The following is a 26,628-nucleotide window of genomic DNA, read 5'->3' as shown; positions in this document are numbered from 1 at the left end:
TGCTGAAACACCATAACAAAGCAACTTGTGTAGAAAAGGTTTTATCTGGTTTGTTCTTCCACATTGCTGTTCTACACTGAAGGAAGCCAGGACAGAAACTCTCACAGGGCAAGAACCAGAAGGCAGGAGCTGATATAAAGACAGTAGAGGGATCTGCTTAGTGGATTCTTTATCATGACTTGCTCAGCCTGCTTTATAGAGCTCATAACCACCAGTTGAGGGTATAGAACCTCCAGTGATTTGGGCACTCTCATGTCAATGACTAAGTAAAAAAAAAAAAAAAAAAATGTCCTACAGGCTTGACTACAAACCAACCTTATGGGAACATTTTCTCAACTGAGGCTTCTTCTTATCAAATGACTCTAGCTTGTGTCAAGTTGGCATAAAACCAGTCATCACAGGCTTGAAATGGCATGTGCTGCTTCTGATCTTAAAAGATACCCTACACAGTCAAGACCATGTTGGGGAATCCCACAGAAGCAGCTGACCTGAGCAAGTGGGAGCTCATGGACCCAATACTGACAGCTTGGGAATCAGCATAAGACCAAACCAGGCCCTCTTAATGTAGGTGTCGGTTGGGGGGCCTGGGCAGACCTTGGGACCTCTAGCGATGGAACCTGCATTTAAACCTAATGCACAAATGGGCGTTGGGAGCTCATTCCCTAGGGAGGGATAATACTCTCTCAGCCTAGATACATGGGGGGAAGCCTAGGTCCTGCCCTAAATCATGGGACAGATTTTGACGATCCTCCATGGGAGACTTCACCCTCCCTGAGGAGTGGATAGGGGTTTGGTAGGGGGGATGGGAGGATGGGAGGAAGAGGGAACTGGAATTGGTATGTGAAATAATATTGTTTTCAATTTAAATAAAAATTAATAAAAAAAAGATAGCCTACATGAGTCAATTCCACATAGAGGGATAATCTCTCAGCCTAGACACATGGGGGAAGGCCTAGGCCCTGCTCCAAATGATATGATAGACTTTGGAGACCCCACATGGAAGACCTCAGCCTCCCTGGGGAGCAGAAAGGGGATGGGATAGGGGGTTGGTGGGGGGAGGGGACAAGGGGAGGGAGAGGGAACTGGGTTTGACATGTAAAACAAGCTTGTTTCTAGTTAAAATTTTAAAACAATCTAGGAAAAAAAAAGATGGCCTACATGTTTTACTGAAATACCTTTCACCATTCCATCTCATATAGTTCAAAGAATGAAATTAAACTTGCATTATGTTATTATTTTATGGATTACATATTGAATGAGGAGTTCTGTTTACTATAATTGACAAATTTTTCAGCCTCTGTTATCTTTAGAACTACAGAAGGCTAAAAAGCCCCTTAGGTTGCACTATGACATTGCAGTCATAAACTGCATAATAACAATAAACTCTCAAAAACATGAGGTGCATAGAGTCATGTTTCATTGAATCAGTTCTGTTAACAATGCTGTCTGAACATTGTTAACTCAATTCATAGTTAATTATGTACTTCAGCTTTTATTTTTGTCTATTTGGGAAATCATTCATGTATTCATAATCTTATACAAATAATCAAAAAGCATTTTTGTCATTTTATGCTATCATTTTCACCCAATGTGTACTCAAGAATATATCTCAAACTGTGTTACACCAGACAGACTCTTATGTGTAAGAAGAGTGGTTTGTATGTATTTGTACCTTAGACTGTGTGATAACAATGTTTTTTAAAGAAACAAAGTCAAAGACAAATGACTAGTTCATATTTAAAGAACTAATCATTACAATAAAAGTATAAGTGCCTTTTGGAAAGGTATGATTTTGTTCATATTCCTAAATAGCACCATTGAGAATGTGTTATTATATAGCTATATCCTCAAAAGTGAACATCCCCTTTATGATGGAAGAGGGAATCAAATAGGGCAAGAAACTTAAAGAAACTTCACAGTTTAGGGAGCTCAGAAATTTTTGCAATACAGAAGACCTCTTTCTGAGCACACAATTAGAGTGGGAAAATACCAATATGGAGCCAAGTGGAAATATAATGGTATTTAATAGGGAAAAGCCTTACTTACAAAGCGACCTAGCCAGCCGGTGTGGCAGTGGTCTGTATGAAAGCCAAAAAAGATGAAAAACTGAAATCGAAACTCAGCCAACTCAAATTCTTACTCTGTCACCCTGACCACGCCCAAGCAGGAGTGGCTACAGGTTCCCCTACACACAATCTTCAGAATGTATCCATTGTTGTTATTTCTTGACCAAAACAGTCCAACAGAAGTTGAAAGGGCCTACAAGTGAGTTCTGTAGGTTCAGTACCAACCAGGTATTTGTTCCATTTGTAGTGAAAACTATACTCATCTGCAAGTTCTGGAGACAAATTTATTTCTCTATCATGTCCTTGAGATTGAAGCTGCAGTGCAAATGCAAATGCACTGAGCATAACTCATGTTTCTCCAGGGAGCCTGGCAGAAGAGTACACCCATGTTATGTTAGCTCTAAGGCTATCATTTGTAATCTTGTGTTCACCAGAGCATTTCTTGTTTGAAATGGAACAAGTACAATGAGACCCTGCAACCCAAGAATTCAGATGCCTTATCTGAAGTTTCAGCAAGCTATAGGGCTTAGTGAAGGGTACCTCATAGTATTACAAAATGAGGAATATAGTTATTAAGTGTTAGCTTTAGAAGGTAACATGCCTTACAAGGTTTCCAAAGCATTTCTTTCAAAACCAATAGAGTTCAGTCTATAGATACTCTTGCCAAAAAAATCCTGGTACTATCTATCTTTATTTCCTAGCTCCAGAGAAGATATTTTCTATATTTGACAACTCAGAAAATCTGCTACCACTGCTATAAACCCAAACACCAACTCAAACATCTTCTAAGGTCTAAAAAATACATGAACTTTTACCATCCAAATGACCAATAAATTCATAGATGCTAATGATATTAGAGATGAAGTCAAACCGAGAAAATGTTTATATATTCTAATCGACCACAAAACATTTACTAAGTGACTTCAGTACCTCTAACAAATTCAGTGATATGCAAGAGAATACAGATAGATATTCCAAAACAATGATACAGGGGTTGAGGATATAGCTCAGTGGATAAAGTGTTCACAGCCTCAATATAAAGATCTTGGTTCAAATCCTCAAAACCCACATAAAGCCAAGAACACTAGCATGCATCTTTAACTCCAGTGCTCCTGTGTGAGATGGGAAAAAGACACAGGAGAATATTTAGAAATTTGGAGGCCAACTAGCCTGATGTGCACAGCTGTGAAAACTGAAGAGATAGAGTTTCAAAAAAACATGGAAGGTATTGCCTGACACCCAAGACTGTCCTCTAACCTCCATATATGTGTAGTGGCATATACGAACCTGTAGTCAGAGAAATCTGCACAGACACATGCATGTGTACACACACTCATGTATGCTTAAACACATTCATATATATGCATACGCACACACACACACACACACACACACACACACACACACACACACACACATATATATATATATATATATATATATATATAGTGAAAAACAATTGAGGACATAATGTGAAATACAGAAAAGAAATTTAAAAGCACAAAATATAACTAATAAGAAAAACTTTGAAACAGAAGCATCAATCAATGAAATTGGAAGTACAATAGAGAGTGTCCATAACAGACTACACCAAGGGGATAAAAAAATTTCTGAACTCAAGCAAGACTCATGGGTCAACATTAAGGCAAAACATGTCATTATGTGTATTCTAGGATATAAGAAAAGATGAAAGATATTGAAAATTTATTTCAAGAAATAATAGCCAAGAAATCTGAGTCTTATCACACATCACATAAGAAAATCCAGTCAATGGGGGGTAAAAATACTAGAAATACTTTTAATTATTTGGGAAAATTGTAAACTTTATGGCTCTAATATGGCACATGATCTTTTAGGGGAGGTGAGCATGGGCCTGAAGATGTGATAGCAAAAGCAAAGTTTTTTGTTTGTTTGTTTGCTTCCTTGCTTTTTATTTTTTTTAAGTGAGGAAAGACCTTGGATGTGGGTAAAGACAATGGAGCCCAGTCTGTGAACTCAGGCACAAAAGCAATAGAAATGGTCAGAGATGAAATGTCGTTTTGTTACCACTTTTAAAGTACATTTCCAGGGGAGATCTCTTGACAGAGATTACTTCTGGTTCATGTGAATAGCTATGCTCTTAATTAGCTGGCTTCTCGACTTGAGATGTAATGTTTCTAAATGTGTCAGAAATCTCTAACAGTCATCTTCCAAAAATCTAGATGCAGCTGTTCTGGTTTTTAACCCTTGTCATTTAACTTCACATGAAGGCTGTTTGGTCCAGCTTTGCTCTTAGAACCTGCCTTTCACTTGGTTCTCAGATAGCCAAGTGTTTCATACAGAACAGTCACCTGAGTTTATCTCCTGTACATTTTTCCACATTACTTTGCTGTATAACAACATGTTCTTGCTACTTTCTATCTATATATTTTAATTGAAAGACATATTTTAGGTAAGTGTTACAGTTACAGGAAGAGTGGGACGTAAAAAGACTTCTCATATACCTCATTTAGCACTTCATATATTCCATACATGACACTCTATGGGCAGCATATTGTATTGATCTAAGACACATGTTTCAATAAATCAGCCAATATATTGTGGCTAACTGGAGTCAATAAGATTGCATTAGGGCTTGCTCTGTGTTGAACAGCCTATGAGATTTTATGATTGTCAAATATATGTATGCACAATTAATGCTCATAAAAATGTACATAAATTTAGAATATAGAAAATCATCTAAATATCCACTTAATATACCTAATATATGACCCACTCACCCAATAATGGAAATCATTTATTTTTGTTTTATTATTTAGTATAGAACTTTATTTATGATTCCAATGATAACTCATTATGTTATTTGCATACAATTTCCTGGTGATGTGACATTGAGCCAACTGTCAACCACATTCAAAGGGCCTAGTTGAGTCATATGCAGGTTCCCCAGCTGTCAGTCCAGAGTCAATGAGAACCCACTTGCTCTGGTTAACTGTTTCTGTGGCTTTTCAGATCATGGTCTTGACCTCTTTGTTCATATTATCTCTGCTCCCTCTCTACAACTGGACTCCAATTTGCTGTGAATCTCTGCATCTGCTTCCATTAGTTATTGGATGAAGATACTATGATGACAATTAAGGTAGTCATCAACCTGATTATGAGGGAAAGGCAGTTCAGGTAGCCTCTCCACTATTGCTTAGATTCTTTGTTGGGTCATCTTTGTGGATTCCTGGGAATTTCCTTAGTGCCAGGTTTCTTGTTTCAACCCATAATGGCTCCATCTATCAAGGTATCTCTTTCCTTGATATCTCTCTCTGTCCTTCCCCCAACTGAACTTTCCTGATTCCTTATGTTCTCCTCCCTCCACCCCTTCTCCCCTACCCACTCCCCTACCACCCTGATCCCTCCCCCCATGTTCCCAATTTACTCAGGAGATCTTGTTAAGATTTGCTTCTATATTTTCAATATGAGTGCTTTAAGAGATAAGTATTTTTGTGAAGATTTTTCTTCAAGAGTGTGTTCTTTTCAATTGTGGAAAGTAACTTCCTAGATCAATCTGTTAGTTTTGGTGAAGACCAATGTATCAGTATTTGTTTTCTAACCAAACAATTTAGTGTTGCCTTGAGAAAAATCCTTATTTTACCAAAAACTACCCACATTTCCAAATAAACAATTTTCTACAATTTTGTGCATTTAATATTTGGATTTGTAAACCATTTGGATCAGTTTTGTGAGCTCTAAGAATATTTTTCACTTTCCTGTAGTAGTATTTTTCCAAAAGTACTTTGTTTCTTTGTCAAAATAAATTAATATTACAGGTCTGTTTACAGATTCTGAGCTGGATTTTGTTTATCTATTTTATTATCCACCAAGCAGTTTGAATTTTGTTCTTCTTCCTTGGAGTTATGGGTGATGAGCCTGGGTCTTTTGTTTTTCTATGGGAACTTTGGAATGAGTTTGCCAATACAAATGAAGTAATTTTCCGGGCCTTTAATTGGGATTTCTAGCTGTATAGGTAAAGTTGGAAAGAGCTTGTATCTTGGCAATATTGATGTATGTCTCAACACTGAATAATTTCAGATGCTTACTCAAAACTGCCCCAATTTGTAAGCGCTAAAGATCAGTGGAGTGTACCAAGAGATCTAATATTACAGTCACAATGGAATTACATTTTAAATCCACCATTTTAATGAACTTAACTTGAAGTGTACCATTTGTCCTCTTTAAACCTCTGCCTCCTTATCTGCAAAATAAAATATGTGTGACAGAAAATATTAAACAATGTATTTGTTTTGTACTGATTTTTATGCCCTTTTACTCTTCACTGCATTCAGAAGTTTTATTGGCACCCTTTCTTGTCTCAAAGAAATGTGACAGGGAAAAAATGCAGGAAAACGAGAAATCTGCCAATTTTTAGATTGTGTTTTCTATATTATAAGGCACCACAGGAAATCTGGAAAGGAAAATTTGGAATATGAGCATACTGCTGAGTGAATAACATTAAGGAAAAATCTACCTCTTAGATTGGCAGAGTAAACCAGATTTAGTGGTACAAGTGAGTTTGTCAGTTCAGAGGGAAAGCAAAAATTATGGAGAGAGAGAGAGAGAGAGAGAGAGAGAGAGAGAGAGAGAGAGAGAGAGAGAGAGAAAAGTATGAAGTTATTTTCCCCAGCTAGTTCATATCAACTAATACATGGTGCAAAAGTCAGAATCACCCAATGGGGTCCTGACTAGAATTTGGATCTTAAGACAAAAGTGATTAACAGAGACACTAAATCCACAGCACCATCAACTGCATCAGAGATTCAATTACAAAGGTGGGCATAGCAAATCCTTAAATAAATTTTTCTCTGCTATAATTCTAGTTCTATTCTGGGTTTGTTGCCATACCATGATATTAAGCATTGCTTTCTAGTTCCTGTGTAATGATTTCCTCCAAAGCTCCTTTTACCCAGGAAGTTTGAAGAGGATTATTACAATTATTACAATTCAGCAAGCACCCATCTAAGAAGCTCAGGAAATCCCTTTAAATGACCAACACATAAGGCTTCTCTATCCCTAAGGTTATATAAGAGGTAAAGGCTTCTGAGAACACAGAGATCAGTTAAACTGAGGAGAAGCCATTCCCTGACCAATCACCTTGCTTGAAAATCATATAAACAGCCTAAAGTAAACAATTTCTTGAGCCATCTCCCTTTCTGGGTTGGGCTTTCAGTGATTCAGTTGACTTGCAGTTATTCTTTCCTCTGTCAGTAACCTGTAAACCATACTCCTTTAAGTAACCTCAAAAAACCTAATTGGTTCACCAGGTTGGACTTCAGTGACATCCTTACTTTGGGCTATTGTCAATACTGTCCTTAGTAGATGGTGGTTTTGTGTGGAGAGCCACAGCCCTAAGATGGCTCCTGGCTGGATGCCAGGTTGTCCGAGCTTAGCTGTAAACAAGCCTTATTTGGAAGTGCTTGAGGCATCTGGCGCATTTTCTCCTTCTGAGACCTATCCGGAATTGCCAGATGGCATGAGCTGATTGGGCACTGAGCATCTACTTAAGGACTTGCTGGGGCTGGGAGAGGAGAAGCTGATGGAGAAGCTGAAAGAGAAGCTGATGTACAAGGTTCCTGAATAAACTGCTTGAAGAAGAGTCGTGGTTGTGTTTCTCTTGCTGGTCGAGATAGACGCGACAGTTTTGTGTCTCCCAAAGAATATGTCACACAACATCATTATGTTTGTTATTTGACTGTTCTTATGTATTAAGAATAATCTGCTATACAGGTCTTCACTTGTTTGGTTATTGTTACCCCAAGATTGTGGCTACTGTAAAGGGTGATGTTTCTCTGATTTCTTTCTCAGCCCTCTTATCATCTGTATATAATAGGGCTACTTATTTTGTTTGAGTTAGTCTTGTATCCTGCCAATTTGCTGAAGGTGTTTATCAGCTAGAGGAGTTCCCTGGTAGAGTTTTTCAGGTCACTTATGTAAACTATGATATCATCTGCAAACAGTGAAAGTTTGACTTCTTCCTTACCAGTTTGTATTCCCTTGATCTCCTTTTGTTGTCTTATTGCTCTAGCTAGCACTTCAAGTACAATATTGAAGAGATATGGAGAGAGTGGACAGCCTTGTCTTGTTCCTGGTTTTAGAGGTATCACATTGAGTTTCTCTCCATTTAGTTTGATGTTGGCTGTTGGTTTACTGTATATTGTTTTCATTATGTTCAGGCATGTTCCTGTTATCCCTGATCTCTCCAGGACCTTTATCATGAAGGGGTGTTGGATTTTGTCAAAGGCTTTTTCACCATCTAGTGAGATGATCATGTGGTTATTCTTTTTCAGTTTGTTTATATGGTGGATTACATTGATGGATTTTCATATGTTGAACCAACCCTGCATCCAGAGAATGAAGCCTACTTGATCATGGTAGATGATTTTTCTGATATGTGCTTGGATTTGGTTTCCCAGACTGATCACTGGGAAACCAGTATGGAACTGATCCACACACCATGAATGTGGGTGTCAGTAAGGAGGCCTTGGTGATCTGTGGGGCCTCTTGTAGTAGATCAGTACTTATCCCTAGCATAGGAATGGACTTTGGGAGCCCATTTTACATAGAGGGATGCTCCCTCAGCCTAGACACATGGGGGTTGGCTTAGGCCCTATCCCAAAGGATATGGCAGATTCTGAAGACCCCCATGGAAGGCCTCACCCTCCCTAGGGAGCAGAAATTATATGGGATAGGTAGGGTGTTAGTGGGTGGGGGCAGGGGATGAGGGGAGGGAGAGGGAACTGGGATTGACATGTAAAACAATCTTGTTTCTAATTTAAATTTAAAAATGGAGGGAAAAAAGAATAATCCCCATGTTCTTTAAACAACCTAAAGTGGCACAATGTCTCTCTAATAAATATGTCTTCACTTTATAGAAATTTGTACTTGAAGTGGGGGTCATAACACAGGTTTACAAAAGAATGATGAAAAACAAGGATGGGCTAAAATTAGAGAAACTTACGATCAGTTATTGGACTCTTTTACTTGCCAAATTATAACCTCGGTTTACAAAAATATATGGATCTGTGCTTATATTCTTATATAATAATAATAAGGCACTTTGTGGGTTGAGTTGTACAACCCAAGCAAATATTTCTGAAGCCCATATAGGAAATGTCTTTTCATGTGAACATTTTGAAATTAGGTAATTGTATATAGAGTGAATTAAGAAGAAGTCATTATGGAGAAAAGTTGGCATGTAGTCTAATGTGACTGACATTGTATAAAGGTAGAGGTATGCATGGAGAGAATGAATGATATAGTAGCAGTGGAGAAGACGTTTCTGCTCTAAATAAACATTACAGGCACAGGCTGTTGGCAAGCCACCAGAAGGTAATAGCAAACAAGAGCAAAATGCCCTGCCAGTTTCAGCAGATTCCTCTCTAGACCTTTTGTCCTAAATTTTTGGTGTCCATAACCGTGGCATATTAAATTTCTGTTGTGTTGTTAAGCTAGTTTGGCTTTGTGATATTTTGTTATGGCATATCTAAGATAATGCAGAAATAATTTTCATGAATGAGAAACACATGAACTGTAGAGCATTGTGATTGTTCTCAATGCCATTTTGAAGCTTAAAGAGAAGAAGTACAGGAAGAGGGGAGAGGGAGCTAGGAGCATGAGAAGTGGAGAAGAGGAGGGATGCAAAGGAAATGAGGGGGCAGAAAGGCTGAGTCAGGAGAAGAATAGAAGATAACAAGAATGAAGATACCATAATAGAGGGAAACATTTTAGGTTTATAGAGAAATCAGGCACTAAGGAAATGTCTGGAGATCTACAAAGATGACACCAGCTAAGAATCCAAGCAACAGAGGAGAGGCGACCTTAAATGCCCTCCTTTGACAATGAGGTTGATGACTGACTTATATGCTACCCCATAGCCCTCATCCAGCAGCTGGTGGAAGTAGAAGCAGACACCCACAACTAATCACTGAACTGAACTGGAATCCAGATGCAGAGGACAAATGAAAAGCAAAGGGTGGTGCTTTTCACAAGGCTGGTGAAACCCACAGAAACAACTGACCTGAACATCTGGGAACTCTTACTCCCCAGACTGATAGCTGGGATACCAGCATGGGACTGATCCAGACCCCAGGAACATGGGTTTCAGGGAGGAAACCTCGGAAATCTACGGGACCTGCTTTAGTAGTTCAGTACTTATCCTTAGCATAGGTGTGGACTTTGGGAGCCCACTCCACATAGAGGAATACTCCCTGAGCCAAGACACACAGGAGTGGGCCTAGGCACTATCCCAAAGAATATGATAAACTCTGATGACACCCTATGGAAGGCATCACCATCCAGGGAGAGCAAAAGGGATTATGTGATAGGTAGGGGTTTAGTTGTGGGTGGTTGTAGGGGAGGACAGAAAGGAGAAGAGAACTGGGATTGCCATGTAAAAAAATCTTGTTTCTAATTCAAATAAAAAAATTCTGGGAAAAAAAAAGTACCAAGTCAAATTTCTATGTTTTCAGTTCCAATAGTAGACGTCAATCTAGGGCCTTTCTACAATGGTGTTAAAACATATTTTCACCTGTGGTTATAGACAGGTCATTGAAAACCAAATGCAAAGATTAATCCTGCATGTTGCTGATTTACAATGGCAGCTGAATTTATAACCTTGTTCTCTCATTTTGTAGAAGACATAAATGGCATTAGTCCAGTAAAACTCAAGATTCTGACAGTAAAATCTGCATAAACATCTAGGTTTCATGGGCTTCTCTAATATCTGTGAACAGCTAAAGCAGTCTTTTACATTAAAAGCTGTATTTCCCTCTCTTCAAAAATCTTATCATGAAAGGATGTCACTTAATTCTCCACCCCCACCATCATCTCTCATTAATGGTAGGACTATACCAAAAATTTGATTCCATTGTCAATGAGGATAGAACAATTAGTTAGATTATGGATTTAAATAATATCAAATGGAACCAATTTAAAAATAATTTTGGAATATGAGAAATAATTTAAGAGTGAACACATTTAAAATGCATTTAGTTGCTGTTTCCTGAAGCCCTTACTTTATCATAGGACTCCAGTCTCATGTTGCTATATTCTCAAAGGTGAATCTTGTCAGTGGAAAGAATTTGTACATGAGGTCACATACCATGAGTAAACGATCACTATGGTAGAAATATCAGGGAAATGATCCCTATAACTCCCTTTCTACAAAAAATTAAAAATAACAAGTCAGATGGCATAGCCACATCCTTGGGAACATGACAGAGATAGATAATGCCAATGAGACTAGAAAGATGAATATATTTTGACTGCTTTTCCAAATTAGCTTAATGAGTGTTTGAGGAGCACATCTTTTCAAGCTTAATCAGGGAGTGATTCCAAGTTATAATTAGTCTTCCAGATGTGGTTCCATTACCAAATCCATTTGGTTCAGCTCATGAATCCTCAATATGGCTTTCAATGACATATAAATATCAAATAGAACAAAATCATACAAAATATTTATGCTTGGGGTCTTGGACATTTAGGGCATCCATTCCAAAGGGAAAGGCAAATTGATTACTTTTTATAATTAGGAAGAATTATATATTTAGCATGTTTCTATATTCTAACATGGATCACCTAATAATATTTATTTATAGCTAGGCAGTAACTATAATTGTTCGATTGGATATGTTACAAAAAGAAAGAAGTTTTCAAATGGCAAAGCCTAGGTTTGTAAAATTTGAAGGATGTAAATGTCTCCCAAAGCTCTTTAGCATTTGTGGATGGTGTGTGGTACTCATTATGAGGAAAACAGAGTCACTTAGAGTTGTAAAGCCAAGTTATATCCTGTTCATCAACTAAGTCTCTTTTTCTTGACAAAAGTCCTTTAAAGTTATTTCAAAGCTGAAATAATTTGTTCAGAGAACAACAAAAGATCACTAAAATCAAGCCTATAATTATAAATTAGATTCACTCATACCCATAAATTTGCACATATTTTAGTTGTATAAAATATCAATTCATTATCATGAAAAGAATACAAAAGAAACATGTTCTAGTCTAGTACAGAATGTGTGTGTTGCATCAAAATACAAAAGTATGTATACCAAATATATTCTAAGCTTTCATCAATGTGAATGATGGTACAAATGAAGATTCTCTCAGGATAGCTGTCTAGAGCCAAAATAAATAAAATCTAACTTTCTAATGATGCCATGTAAAATGCTGTGTTTATTACCAAAATTTTAGTTCCATCAAAGATAAAAAAAAACAAAGAAACATGTTTTTCCAGTAAGAAAAACTTCAAGGTGAGTGTCTAGCTATACTAATTGTAAGAAGTGACCTTCTGGTTGTGATCTGCATTGGCCCCATGACAACAGCTATCATTTTGACAAAAGGATTAGGCATTTTAGGAAAGCAAACTATAAGGTTTATAGAATGTGGTTTTGATGAAAAGCATCATGTCTATGTCTCTAAATTTGTCCCATGAAAATTCTTATAGTTATGTTTACTAATTAGTCATCATTTTGTGTGAGCATTTTAACAATTCAATGTAAAGACTAAGTATTCTCTGCATTTTAGAACTTATTTTCTTTTACTATAGCACATTATCATTAATAAAAAATCTTTTCTTACAATAGGGACAGAAACTATGCACAGACTCAGACATTGGGTATAACCTTACCAACCCAATCAACCACTAATAAGTGTTTAAGTTTTCCTTAGCAACAATCAACAGTGTATTTATCCAGTATAACGTTACTTAAAATTTGATATTAGTAGAGATATAAAGTAACTTGGTGACCAGATGATTATATTTGAACTTATGGCATTCAATACTGATTAACTGAGACATGTTAATCAATACTTTCCTCATCAAGGCTTGTTGTGTAAAAAGAGACCGAAAGGGGAATGGGTTTAGAAAATGTGCAGTTGGTTTACATAATTCCAACATTTGTGGTGAGGGCTGAAGAAAGTGGAATCAGGAACTGGATGTAGTGGAGAGGAAAATTCTGGGTAATTAGGAGTTCAGCAATGAAAATGCTTGCGTAAGCTGCACACGTTTTCAGCACCACGGACAGATCCGAGCATCCACAGGGGTTCCTCCCATCATTCTCCTTAGATTGAACTGCTCAGAGTCCTTAAATTTCTCCTGCTTCCAGAATTTCTTTATCATTAAATGACCAAATTTTGAATACAGAAGTTGTTATTATTTATTTATTGGCATTGCTATATAGTGACCAGTTAAACATTTATTTAAGCATTCTGTATATTGTTCTATTGAGTGCACTGTTAATCATTTGGTAAGTTTTTTAATGTAATATCTTAATAACAATTTTATATTTCCCAGTATTTTCCAAAATGTATGATAAATGTTATGGCAAAAATTTAATGAATACAGATTCATAGAGTAAGCTTAGAAGCCAGAAAAGATAAAATAAAACAGTGTTGAGAAAAACAAATAAAATATTCTTTTGAGTTCTCCATGAAAATTCTGTGCTGCCAAAACAGTTACATCACTATTTTCGTCAAGCAAGTATAATCAAAACCTTTATTTCAACCTTCCTTTCTACAAAGAACTCTACATTCTTCTCTTGAGATGATAAACACTTTGAGCAACTGAATCCTATCAAAGGTAATCAATCCACTTTGATAAGTATCTTCTCCAAATCACTTCCCAAGCCATTTGTGTTTTTGTATCTCAAAGAATTTACAATATTCTAGTTAAGACCAAATATTTCAACTACCCTTACATTACAAACTTTTCAGTTTCTGATGTATTTGTTGTCTTTATTTTATCTTTTAATTTTGTTTTGACATAAAGCAGCATGGATGGATTCTGTCAAAGCTAAAATGAAGTTTTGGTCCTGTTGGTGAATAGCAAGCTACTCCCCAAACTTGTTTTCCTTCTCTATTCTTAAATCTGAAGTGGGAACTTAGTATGGCAACTCATTCCTGTATTCTCAGAACTTGGAAGACTGATCCACAATTTCAAGGCCACACAGCTTGTTAAGAAGTAACAAACTCCAGGCAAATTTGGGTTCCAAAGTAAGACTGTAATGCAGAATAAGTAACAAATATGAGAATGATTTGAGAAAAAATGGCAATGCATTTTTGTTTATCCATCTACTGTAGAAAGCTTAAGTTTGTTCTCTGACCCCAGAGTTATGTATACATCAAAAAGACAATAGATTAGCCAATACCAAATGGTCATCCCTGAGGATATATATATATATATATATATATATATATATATGTGTGTGTGTGTGTGTGTGTGTGTGTGTGTGTGTTGTGTGTTTTGTTATGTTATTTAGGAGTGTGTGTGCCTGTGGCAGGGAATGGAGGGAGAGAGGGAGAGAGAGAGAGAGAGAGAGAGAGAGAGAGAGAGAGAGAGAGAGAGAAGGGAGGATGCACTATCTTAACACTTCAATTAAATATAAAGTGGCAAAGGTAATTGGCATATTTTTGCTATATAATTCTAACTGTAAAATTCTAGGGTTTTTGTTGTTGTTGCTGCTGTTTCTCTTTTCTCTGACTCATTTTGTAGCAGCAAGTGACCTTGAAAGTCATGACACTCCTGCTTTCACTTCCCATATACTGGGAGATGGATACTAAAAAAAAAAAAAAAAAAAAAAAAAAAAAAAAAAAAAAAAAAAAAACTATTCATTATTTTTATAAATTAAATCATAACTACCCTGACCTGAGGGGTCAGTCAACGGGAACCCTGGGAGAGGGAGGGAGAATGGATGGGGCAAGAGATGCGATAGATGGAGCAAAGGCAGTACTCTGATCAAGTCTCAGTTTATTAGGAATGTCAATATGGCTTAAGTAGGGTAAAAGGGTCATGGGGTGGGGGACGCTATTGTCCTGCCAGGCAGGATGTGTTGCAAGGAGATAAGTTTGCGTCTAGTGCTCTCTTGACCGCAGACATGGACATATGCTGTACAAGAAAGTAGACAGATGTGAAGAAACAGAAACTTAACTGAGTGTTAGTTCCTAAAATAGTAATAGAAGGCATAAGATTGCTTTATTATGCTATCTTCATTCAAGGTCCTCTACATATTATTATAGCAACTCCACAGAGCATGAGCAAATCGACCTTTTTTCCTGTGACAAGTGTTCTTAGGAAATTGGATTATTGTCAAGCCTTTAAAGTTTTAATAAATGTTTAACACTTAAACAAAAACTCAGTTGGGAAAGAATGAAATGACTAACTATACTTAGGATTCCATCGGTTAAAATAATGTCAACTTCACATTTCCATTTGCACCTCAGAATTGTAGTGATATACTATTTTTGATTTATTAAAGCTTGACTGAGAATACAGAAAAGCAAAGACAGCCTCAAACTATAGAGATCAGGCAGTGATGGCATACACCTTTAACCCAGAAGCCAGAAGCTAGGAGGTGGTGTTACACAACTTTAATCCTAGGACTCATGATTAAGAGGTAGACAGATCTCTGTGAATGCAAGGCCACCTATATCTACACATGATTGAATCTGTCTGAAAGAGATTTATAGCTCACACCTTTAATCTCAGGACTATAGGGGTATCAACGACAGGAGCAAGTAGTCAGTATGAGGTATCCATTTCCAGCCACACTGACAAGAGGCAACAGTTTAAGACTTGGTGAAAAGCTTGTGCCTGGATCAGCCCTTTCAGCCTGAGCTAGAGGTGAGAGCTAGTGGCCAGCTGCTTTGCTTCCCTGATCTTCAAGTTGAATCCCAATATCTGTCTCTGGCTCTTTTGTTTATTCATGTTACACAGGTCTCTTTCTACCCTCAGTCATCATATTCTGCACCCCTAGGAGGCTGGCCTCTTGCTATGCATCATGAAACTTTTTGTAGCTCCTATGTACAGCAAAGAAGTCTCCCACACATGAGGACACTGGATTTGGTAGATGCTGTATGGGGCCAGGCTTTAAGTGCCTAGTGGAATTTCCTTTTAATCTGTGTCAAAATTGAAGCAGTTAAGAAAGTCATTGGTAGTATTCTACACAACTACTTCTGGCTACCTCTACCCAAAGAAGAAAATGATAGAACAAGCTTGGAAATTTATATTCTATTCCATCAGGCTTCCTATGGTTCCAGAAATTAAGTTTTAACTGTTTGTAAATAAACCATCTTCAGAATTTTCCTAATTTCATTGTGTCTCCCACTTCCTGTTGTCTAGTCAGTAACAAATACCAGGCATATCTTAAGAAATATACTCATAGTAAGTGTTTAGCATTAGGATGGTCACATACTAGAGTTTACATATAACCTCTATGCTAGAGGAAAATGAAATAAAAGCAACTTTGGAAGTGGTAGGTGGGTGGAAACCATGTCCTGTGTCCTGGTTTCAACAAGGTTCCTATCCCACCTTCCTCCAAGAATGGAGTGAACAGATGAAAGCAAACAGGAGGCACTTTATTCCCTATCCAAGTACAATAACTTCAGACAGATTTCCACCAGGGATATAAATGAAACAATTTGAACTCTCAGTAACAGTAGATGATTGCTGAGAGCCATTACAGCTCCAAACCATGTTACAGCTCAAAGCTCTCTCCCAACAGTGCCAGGATACTGATTAAGATCTGTCCCTTACATAGCATGTGTTCATGGCTGAGAAGTGTTACAGCTCTCATAGACTTCTAGAGCAATTGCCCTCTGAAGTGATGTGTCTGCAGGCTGTAAGCTACAGAAGAATGAGTTCCTGGGCACAGTCCCAGAAAGGAGGCATTGGGCCTGACTCCAGAAAATTCCCTATAAAGGCTTTGACTCTTTAGGTGAAGGGGAAGCTTCTCTGTCTCCAGGAAGTGAGACTGTGTCCCCTGTTGGGTAAGTTTGGTGGCAGGAGGCTGATCTTGAGTCTTCAGATTTCCCTCTGCTTGTCTCCTACTTGAACAAAAAAAAGCAGTTCATCTTCAAGATGTACTTGCACCTGAATCACTTAGCTTTATATATGATAAAATTAATTTTCAACAGATATTATTCTATTCTTCCTTCCAGACATAGAATAGTGATTATACTTCAGCATACTGCAGACTATAAGATACAAGCTCAATACCAGGAAGAGATACCCTTGTCCACAAAACATACGAATACTAATATGAAGAAATCTGTGTCAAATTCAGACAAAATATAACTGGGATGCCATAAGATGTCTTCAAACAAAATTGTGTAGGATAAGATATATTACAAGGACTCTCTAAACCACAGAAGATGTGAATAATTCATTTGTATAAAGACATTTTTCAAGCAACACCTGGAATTATTGATAGGAGATTCACAACACCTGTAATTATCCTTTTATGAATAATGAGTTTTGCATTAAAACAGCTTCACAGGCTTTTCACCTTTAGAAGTACCCCTCTGAGGTGTCTATGTTCTCTGACCATAACATGTATTTTTAGGATTATAGTGACCTCTGTTCTTGGGAATTGGTTATTGTTGCTTGTTTTCAGTTGATTGTCAAATTAGTTTTTAATTCTTCACAAACATAAATTAGTGGGAGGCTGTGGACCATGTGTGACAGTTGGTTCTCAGAGTATTAGACCACAGATATAATTTAAGACTCATTAGTTTCTAATTAATTGGCATGGATGCACTCAGATTGGTTTCAGCATTTGTGTGTAGGCTTGACTACCCATGCATGCCATTAATATTCTGCCAGGTTTACAAATCCTATCCTTCCTTCAATAGACAGTTATAATTAATGGTATTGAAAAAGTCCCATGTAATGCAAAGGAAGTTGTTATTATTTTTAGGGCATTAGACTTGCAATAAAGATAGTATGTGGAATCATCTCGTCTATCACTTACTCTCATCTCTCTGATATTTGTGGGCATACCCTACTCTAGTGACTCCCTCCCCAAAGGTATACATGTAGGGGAAGCTGTAGCCACGCCTTCTTAGGGGCTGGCTATAGGAGTACCTGACCAGGCTTGTGAGGGCGTGGTCAGAGTGAGTAGGGGGACTGCGTTTCTTTTTCGGTTTCTCTTTGCTTCTTGCTGTACAGACTACCACCGGCTGGCTGGTTCACTCTGTAAGTAAGGCTTTTCCCTATTAAATACCCTTATATTTCTACCTGACTCCGTATTGGTAATTCCCTACTATATATACATATTGAAGACTTGGTCTCCAAGGTGTGATGTTTCATAACTTTTCTTGAAAAATAAAAACCAAATATCTATTTCCATCATCTATCGCACCAATAACAGACAAAATAAATCCAACTCTGGCATGGTAAACTAGTGAGTTTATAAATGTTACTTACAGGGTGAATAGTTACTTAACATGAGTGACTCAAAGGTAGCTGTAGCATTGAATCATCTACCCCAGTGTGGGTTCATTCCCAAAAGCTGAATCCCTGGATCTCTGCTTACAACTTTCAGTAACCTTCAGTAGACAGTCTCCTCTTACTTACTGCTCTTGTTATGGGAGAGGGCCCTTTTGAGCTTCCTGAGTCTTGTCAATTCATTAACTTCCTGAATTTTATAATCTCACTACTCACTCTGAGAGAGAATGTTTAATTTCTAGGAAATAACCCACACAACTCTTCACTCCTTTATGCAGTTCCTATATTATTTTTACTCCTCTTCCATAGTATTCTTTTTGTCCTGGGATGGATGAAAAAGATTTCTGGTTATTTTAGTCCTTCTATGAATAAGGATTGAGCCACTATGCCACGGCAATAATGACTTATTCTTAGCAAAATGGACAGTTATGAGTCTCTGCAATATCATTAGATAGATAGATAGATAGATAGATAGATAGATAGATAGATAGATAGACAGACAGACAGACAGACAGACAGACAGACAGACAGATAGATAGATAGATAGATAGATAGATATGTTTCCTTCCCTGAGACTGGAAGCAGCAGTCTTATATGGACATAACCAGGAGTCTATAGAAGGAAATTTCACAGGCACAAGATATCTATTTAACAAAATAATGGCAGTGTCCTCCCAAGTAGAACTTATGACCTCTCTAGTCACAGATATTTGGCTTGATTTATTTACAGTGCAAAATATTAGTTTCCTCTTGTGGCAAAGACTCTAAATACAATGTCTTAGCTTGCTTTCCATTGCTGTGATAAACACCATGACAAAAACCAATTTTTGTAGAGAAAAAAATATGTTGGCTTACATATCCTGAACAGAGTCTATTGTTTTTTAGTTATTTTTCAAATAATTGCTTATTTTTATTATTATGGATGTTTTCATGCTTGTGTGTATGGTTCCATGTGCCTGTTGCCCTGAGAGGTCAGAATGCCTCAAGATCCTTTGGAACTGGAGTTACAGAGCTGTAAAACACCATGTGAGCAGTGGGAAATGTCCTCTGCAAGAGCACCAAGTACTCTTAATCACTGAGCCACCAGTCCGGTCCCTACAGTCTATTGTTTAGGGAAGCCTGGATAAGAGCTAAAACAGAAGCAAAGTTAGAAGTAGGGAGTAAGCTGATTACTTATTTATTTTACAAGGCTTGTCTGTTGGGCTATGATCTCACCAACTGTACCTGTTGCTCTGGGTGGTTTGCCTGCTCTAGTAGACTCTGATCTGATGTTGTAGGCCTTGCTTCTCCCTTAGCCATGTCTGGCTATGAAAGGGTTCTAAGGTAGGGGAACTGTTTCTACTACCTGTTTAATTTGTTTTACAGAAAAAATGTATACATCATACTCTGGGGAAATAACTACATGCATTGAGGACAAACTTAATCAGATTTTTTGTAGGCATTGTTTTATCACTTATATCATCCATAAGCTGTTATTAAAGCCTTAGAGCCTTTCATGGGTTCATTGGCACAGCATTTGGCTTTCTGTCATTTTTTCCTTAGGAATTTTGGCTCAACACACATCTTGTCACATTTGATTTTGTGTGTCCCATACAAAACATTTCTCTATGTTGCCCTTCTCTCATACTCTTAATTGCTTTAGTCTTTTGAAAATCCTATTTACCTGTTGCTATAAAGCATTTCTATTAGCTAGATACTCTCCTACTCTATAACAAATGAATCCCACCGTAGGGCCCAGTAAATCACTGAGGACCCTGCTGAATTAGCTTTTTCTAAGCCCTGTTTCGAATACAGTTTTATCAAGTCCAGTGCACTACATTGTCAACATCACCTTGGTCATGCCTAGATCCCTAAGTGATGGCTATTCATCTTTTATTCTTTTCCGGATTCTGATGTGCATGGCAAATCTCAGCCAGCTGTAGTCAAATGTCTGTAATGACTTACAAGAACTAGTCTATCAGGGACTGATTACTTACATATTATTCAGCCATTGTCTCATGAAAGATTAAATTACTCAGTTTCTCTGTTTCCATAGCACTCATACATGCCATCAACTCCCATTTCCCAAATACTTGGAAGTTAGGCTGTTCAAATGTGTTTCATTCCTTCTTTAAATCTTTTCCAAGCAGTTCAGGAGTATTCATTTATTCTACTAGTTTCTTACACTAGTTCATTTGCTTCCCTCATCTGCATGTTAAATCACAATGTTCCTTTATTCTGCATTAAAGGTCATATTCTGTCTTTTCTACATCACTGTACTTCCTCTATCTAGTTATTCTGACAACCTCAAAAACTTTGATACTTGAAGGGCTCCCTAGCACAAATCTAACTTGTGTCCTCTTTCTTTATATACCTCCAGAGCTCTAAGAAATTGCAAGACAACTTCTCCATCTCAGCCTCTTTTTTTTCTACTTTCAATGAGGCTACTGCAGAGGTAAGCATTTTTATGTCTTCTTCCAGCACATGGACAAATTCTTCATGGACAGATAGCTCAGCCTTGCATACATTGTAACCCACAGCTATTGCCATGCCACAACTACCACAGCCTGTTAATGATCCAGTCCTACATGTATTGGTTTCCTGAACTAAAATATATTATTGATCAAGCAATATTGGGTGGTTATGAGGCAGATTGTACCATGTAGAAGGAGAGAGCCATCAATGTATGTCCCCAAGGATACCTACTCACAGATTCCTTGATCTTGGTTGCATGTCTTTTACTCACTGCATGTAGTATACAACTGACATCAAAGGAGGGAGGAACACCACCCTAGATGACATGGATTGGTATAGTTATATCAGGATTGCCTCTCAGCATCCTTCATGGGCTTATAGATCAGCTTCAACTGTGATTATTAGCATGCATTTCAAGAGTCATGCAAGAACTCTTTCACAGATCATCTTTAATGACAGTAGCCCCTATTTTAGTGCCAAGTGTGTGGAAACAAACAAAAACATCTATCAGCCTCATGTGGAACACTGACAACTGAACAAAGAAATGATTTTACTCAAGTCTAGCTTGGTCAGCTAGTAAGTTTGTTGATGTTATTAAGCATAATTGAAGGGTTACTGGCTGGAGAATGGATGACTCAAAGGCAGCTGCATTCCAGAACACCTAGTATGTGTGGTGACTTATGAAAGCTGTGTTACCATAGCTTCCAGGGCATCTTGCAAATCTCTCCACCGAAAAGAATCTCCTCTCATTGAGTAATGGTTAATTGCTCTTATAACATTATGGTTTTCTGAATCTTGTAACTTCTGAGTTTCCTGAGCTGTATAAGTCTTGTGAGTTTTCTGAGTCTTTTGAGCTTCATCCCATCTCCTTCTAATAAGAAATGTTTCAGGCTTGAGGAAATAATTATAAAAAAAATGCTACCAGAAAGTAATATAAACGTCATTACTATTACTACAGAGAAGGAGGTTTGATCATTGCAAGGACTCCATTGAGGGGGATATAAGAACTCTGTAAGTCTTATCTTTCTCTTCTCTGTTTTTAATTTAACTTTTTATTGATTCTTTGTGAATATCACATCATTCATCTCAATCCCATTCATCTCCCCATCCCTTCTTATCCACCCTCTGTCCTTGAAACCCCACCCCCACAACAAATTAAAATATTTTTTTAAAAAAAGGGAATAAAAGAAAAGAAAAATCTCATCATGGAAGCTGTAGTATGACATAGTGAGTCACACAGTAAAGTCTTTTGTCCATACATGTTTCCTGAAAGTGTTCAATTGCAATGAGTCATCGGTCTGGTTTGAGGCCTATGGTTTCTGCTATCCTATCAATACTGGGTCCTCATTGAAACTCCTCTTGGATATCCTGTTGTTGTCCTGTGCTATAGAGATCCTGTGGCTTTGAGTCTGCAGGCCCAACCCCTTCACATGCTCCACAGATCATAGATGGGGTGGATGTTGAGATGGCCAACTGATAGCCCTGAGTCTAGGCTTGGGTGGTTGCTAGGTTGCTAGGTTGGTCAGTTCACCACCAGGGTGACCTCTCCATCACCTCCTTTGCTTGTTCATCCTCTGCAGTAAGCAGCAAGGGGCGGGCCCAGTTCTGCTCTCAAGCCCTCAGAGCTGGTGCATCCACATCTATACCACCCGGACCAGCTCTCCTGTGTTGCCCAGGCAATATACAGGAGCTGTTCGATCAAGTGCTGCCGATGGTGAGAGGAAGGGTCAGCCCTCTTGCTCTTGTGTCCTCAGGGCCAGTTCTCCCACCTGCAACAGGCAGGTGGCAAGGAGGGAGGACTTCTTTCTTGCCCTTATGCTACCTTATGACAGATGAGGGGTAAGACCAGCTCTTACATTCTCTTGCCCTTGGGGCCAGCTCACCAGTGCTGCTGTCAGCAGGAAGACCTCTACTGTCCTATAGAGACGTACTTACTGGGCCTGCTCTCCTGGGTGCTACAGTTGGTGAGGAGCTTGGTCAGCTCTCTTGCCTATTGCAGTGAGCAAGGGGCAATTCAGGGAGGGCATCTTTTCCCAGCCTACATTACCACATGGTAGATGAAGAGGACAGAACCACTTCTCCCACTCTCACGCCCTCAGGGAAGGCTCGTCCTCACTCCTGCCAACCGGGCAAGTGCTGTCATGCTGCCCAGGCAAGGGTGTAGGACCTGCTCTCTGGAGTACTGCAGCTATTAAGGGGTAGCACCAATTCTCCCTTGGGTTGCAAACACTGAGAGGAGGGGTCATCTCTGTGCAGCCCTTATCATCTTGGATTGGGTTGGCAATAGGACCCATGGAAATCAACAGAGTGCAGCTACAGCAGAGTCCCTGGCCCAGATATAACCCTTGGCAGCAGCCTACTCGCAGACATCATCATGGCCCCAGGTGACAAGCAGGGCATCCATCTTAGCCTGCTCCTCCCTGCATTCACCTTTTCAAACCTCCTCTCCCCACAGGACATAAACCATACTGTCTCTCTCTTTCTCTTTCCCATACCCCACCATGTATTTGCTCTTCATAATACTGCCTGACCACCCAGTGCCATCATTCATCAGGCAGGCCTGTGTTCACTCCTCACCACTCAAGGCAAGCAGCCCCAGATGGGTGGATACATGAGTGTCCTTCATCTGCTGGGTCTTAAAGGCTCCAGGGAGGCCCCTGTCTTCTCTTCCCTGCCAAAGTGGACAGCCCTGGGAGGGCATGGGGGTCTTCTTCTCCCATTCTGTTTTAATGGCCTCTCTTCTCTTCTTGCTCACTATGGGAAGAGCTACCTTTCAACCAGAGACATTTGCCATGATGTATATTATGCTGCCACCGAATTAAAAGCTACAGAGTCAAGTGACCAGGGAGAGAAACCTGTGATTTATGAATCAAAACAAACGGTTTTATGCCCTTTAAGCTGATTCAGTTGAGAATTTTGCCTCAGTGGTAAATATGGAATGCATTCCTTTAATAAGACATTAAGAAATCCAGCTGGAAAGATGGCTCTGTGGTTAAGAGCACCAGCTGCTCTTCCTGTGCACCTCAACTGAATTCCCAGCATCCACATGGTACTTTGTAACTATTGATAGCTCCAGGCTCAGAGTATTCAATGCCCCCTCTGGCCTGAGTGGGCACCCAACATGAATGTAGTACACAGACATAACATATAGGCAAGAGACTCACATTCATAAAATAAAAATGATAAAAATTTTAAAATAAAGATATTAATAAATGCTTCTATATCCAGGCAGTGGTGGTGAATGCCTTTAATCCAAGGACTCTACAGGTAGAGGCAGGTGGATCTCTAAGAGCTTGAGGCCAGCTTGGTCTACAAAGTGAATTAGAAAACAACAAGGGCTACATCGAGAAACCCTATCTCATGAGGAAGACACAATCATTCAAGATGATTTCTCCAGCTATTATATTCTGATATAAGAAATATCAGTGAAAAATTGAAGTCAAGACTCTCTTTGTGACAATGGGGTTTTAGAACAAGACAGTGAAGGTGTAGGCTCTAATCAAAGAAAATATGTGAGCCATTGTACAAGAACCCATAGGAAGAAAACAGCACATCCTTTGGGCCATAGAAACAGCTATTAAAGTCATCCATAAAAATTAGCTATTGATAATTATATATGACCTCTGAAATAAGATATTCTGGGTCCCATAAATCTACATAATTACCTCTTGACATACAGAAAATGAAAAATTCTAGATTTTCTCAGGAAGTCCAATTCAGTTTGTCATTTTGAAGACTTATAGCATGCTTATCACAGCTAAGTCAATCTAAACTCAGAAACTATCCCATACTGAAGACTTAGTCTAATCAGCTTAATTAGAAACACATGTATCCAGTTAAAAAAAATCATCACTATTTGCCAGAATGAGTATAGAGGCATACCGATTCTTCAGAATTTATGTAGTTGCTGGTTCTGAACTCAGGCTTATTTTCAGAAACCTAAAACCTCATCATGCTTCACTGGATAAGGTAAGCTTTGAGAATTTATAAGCATAGCTTTAAAAAAATTACTGGGTATAGTGAATATTTAATGGGATTCTCCTCTTAGTTTTTTAACAAGAATCAAAAGATAGTATGCTAAGAAGAAATAAAAAGTATCTGTTTTCATAAGAAATAAGATATAAAATAAGGAAATTGCAAAGATTACCATACCATCAAGAACCATACTGAACCAAATGTTATGTTTCAGAACACAACACTTAGTAACTATCCTATATGATCCAGGCAAAAGATTGAGGGATTACAGAAAATGACAATAGATCATTGAAAGACTAATTGGACATTGATGTACACTGCAGATTTATCTAAAGACACTGTATAACGTAGGGTTGTAAACACAACTCAACACGATGTTTTTTTTTTTATTTTTTGAGATTATACTATAGTTATTCCATTCCCCTTCCCATATGAAAGATGATAGATGAGTGTTTATGTATGTATGTATTCAGGGAACCATGGGGTTGGCCTGGCTTGTTTGCCTTGAGATGCATGAGTCATAGGTTTTTCAGGTTAGACTCCATGGATCCTAGAGCACAATGTGCCTTCCAATTTCTGAAAGACCGATGCATTCCCTCAGGCAGTGAAGAGTTCAGCCCACCTTGTGTTTTTCTGTATGTTCCCTTAGAAGTCAAGGAAACATGGAAACTTGACAGAATAATTGGTCTTGAACATTAATCTTGTGTATCCTCTTTAGCTTGCAAACATCATTGTATCCTGGTATCTACAACTGTATTGATCCTAGCAATTACCATTATATTCTGTTTCTGATAAAGGTATAAAATATTTAATTGCTCTCAGTAAAATAGTCACAGGCTCAGTCTTGCTATGGTGCCTCAGACTTCAACATGATTTCATTACTCCTGGTGATATCAGGTAACATTGACCTGGTAAGCAAGCACAGGTGTTTACATATGTACATATATGTGTGTGTACATATATGTACAACCTGCTCATGTGTGTGTGTGTGTGTACATATACGTACAACATGCTCAGTCTGTATAATGTAACTTCTATGTATAAGGTTTGAAGCTGATCATTTGATACTGGAAAATCAACTCAATTTCAACATCTTATTTTTAACAAAACTTATTTGTATTGGAGTTAATTAATAAAATAATAGCCAGTAGGGCTGTGTCAATTCTTTCTTTCTCAATACAAAATTAAATATCTTGCTTACTTGAATGCTAAGAAGTTATTCAGTAAATTTACCATTCCAACTTCAATTCATCTCTTTTCTTTTATAACTAATAATTTTTAAATTAAGTGACTTAATTTCTTTATAATTATTGAAAACTTAGAAATTGCTCTATCAAAGATCCTAGTAATATTGATTTCAAACTGGATTTATGTATTATTATTCAAAGCCTTTAATGAATTAAAGGCCAAAATACAATTCTTTAGATTTTGAAGATCACTTATAAAGTAAATATCTCTGTCATAAAGAGGCTACCTAGTATCTTCCACTTAACTTACAACCCAATGGAACAATTTACTGCTCTCCTAAACTCACTATTAGTATACTCTTAAATAAAGCAAAACAGATTCCTATTGTTAGTCATGTAACAAAGTAGGATTCATTCCTTCATGTCTAAAAATGGTTATTTGTTTCACACTGATTGTGTAGTATAGGACTTGAAGCTTGGCAAAGCCTGAGGCCAGAAGTGGCTGTATCAAGCTCTTCCTCTCCTTGAATTGCCTACAATTCCGTGAACACAAAATCCTTTCCATTAGGTAAATCTCCCCTATCCAAGGAATTAAACATAACATCACACATGCATATGTACACACATGCATGTGCAGACATGAAAGTCTACAGACATGCAAGGGTGCACAGTGCTTCAATCTACCATATATCCTGCCAAGACTT

The sequence above is a fragment of the Cricetulus griseus genome, chromosome 4 (assembly GCF_003668045.3).
Source record: "Cricetulus griseus strain 17A/GY chromosome 4, alternate assembly CriGri-PICRH-1.0, whole genome shotgun sequence".
Classification (NCBI taxonomy): domain Eukaryota; kingdom Metazoa; phylum Chordata; class Mammalia; order Rodentia; family Cricetidae; genus Cricetulus; species Cricetulus griseus.
The sequence above is the reverse complement of the archived record's forward strand: the minus strand, read 5'-3'. Positions refer to the sequence as shown.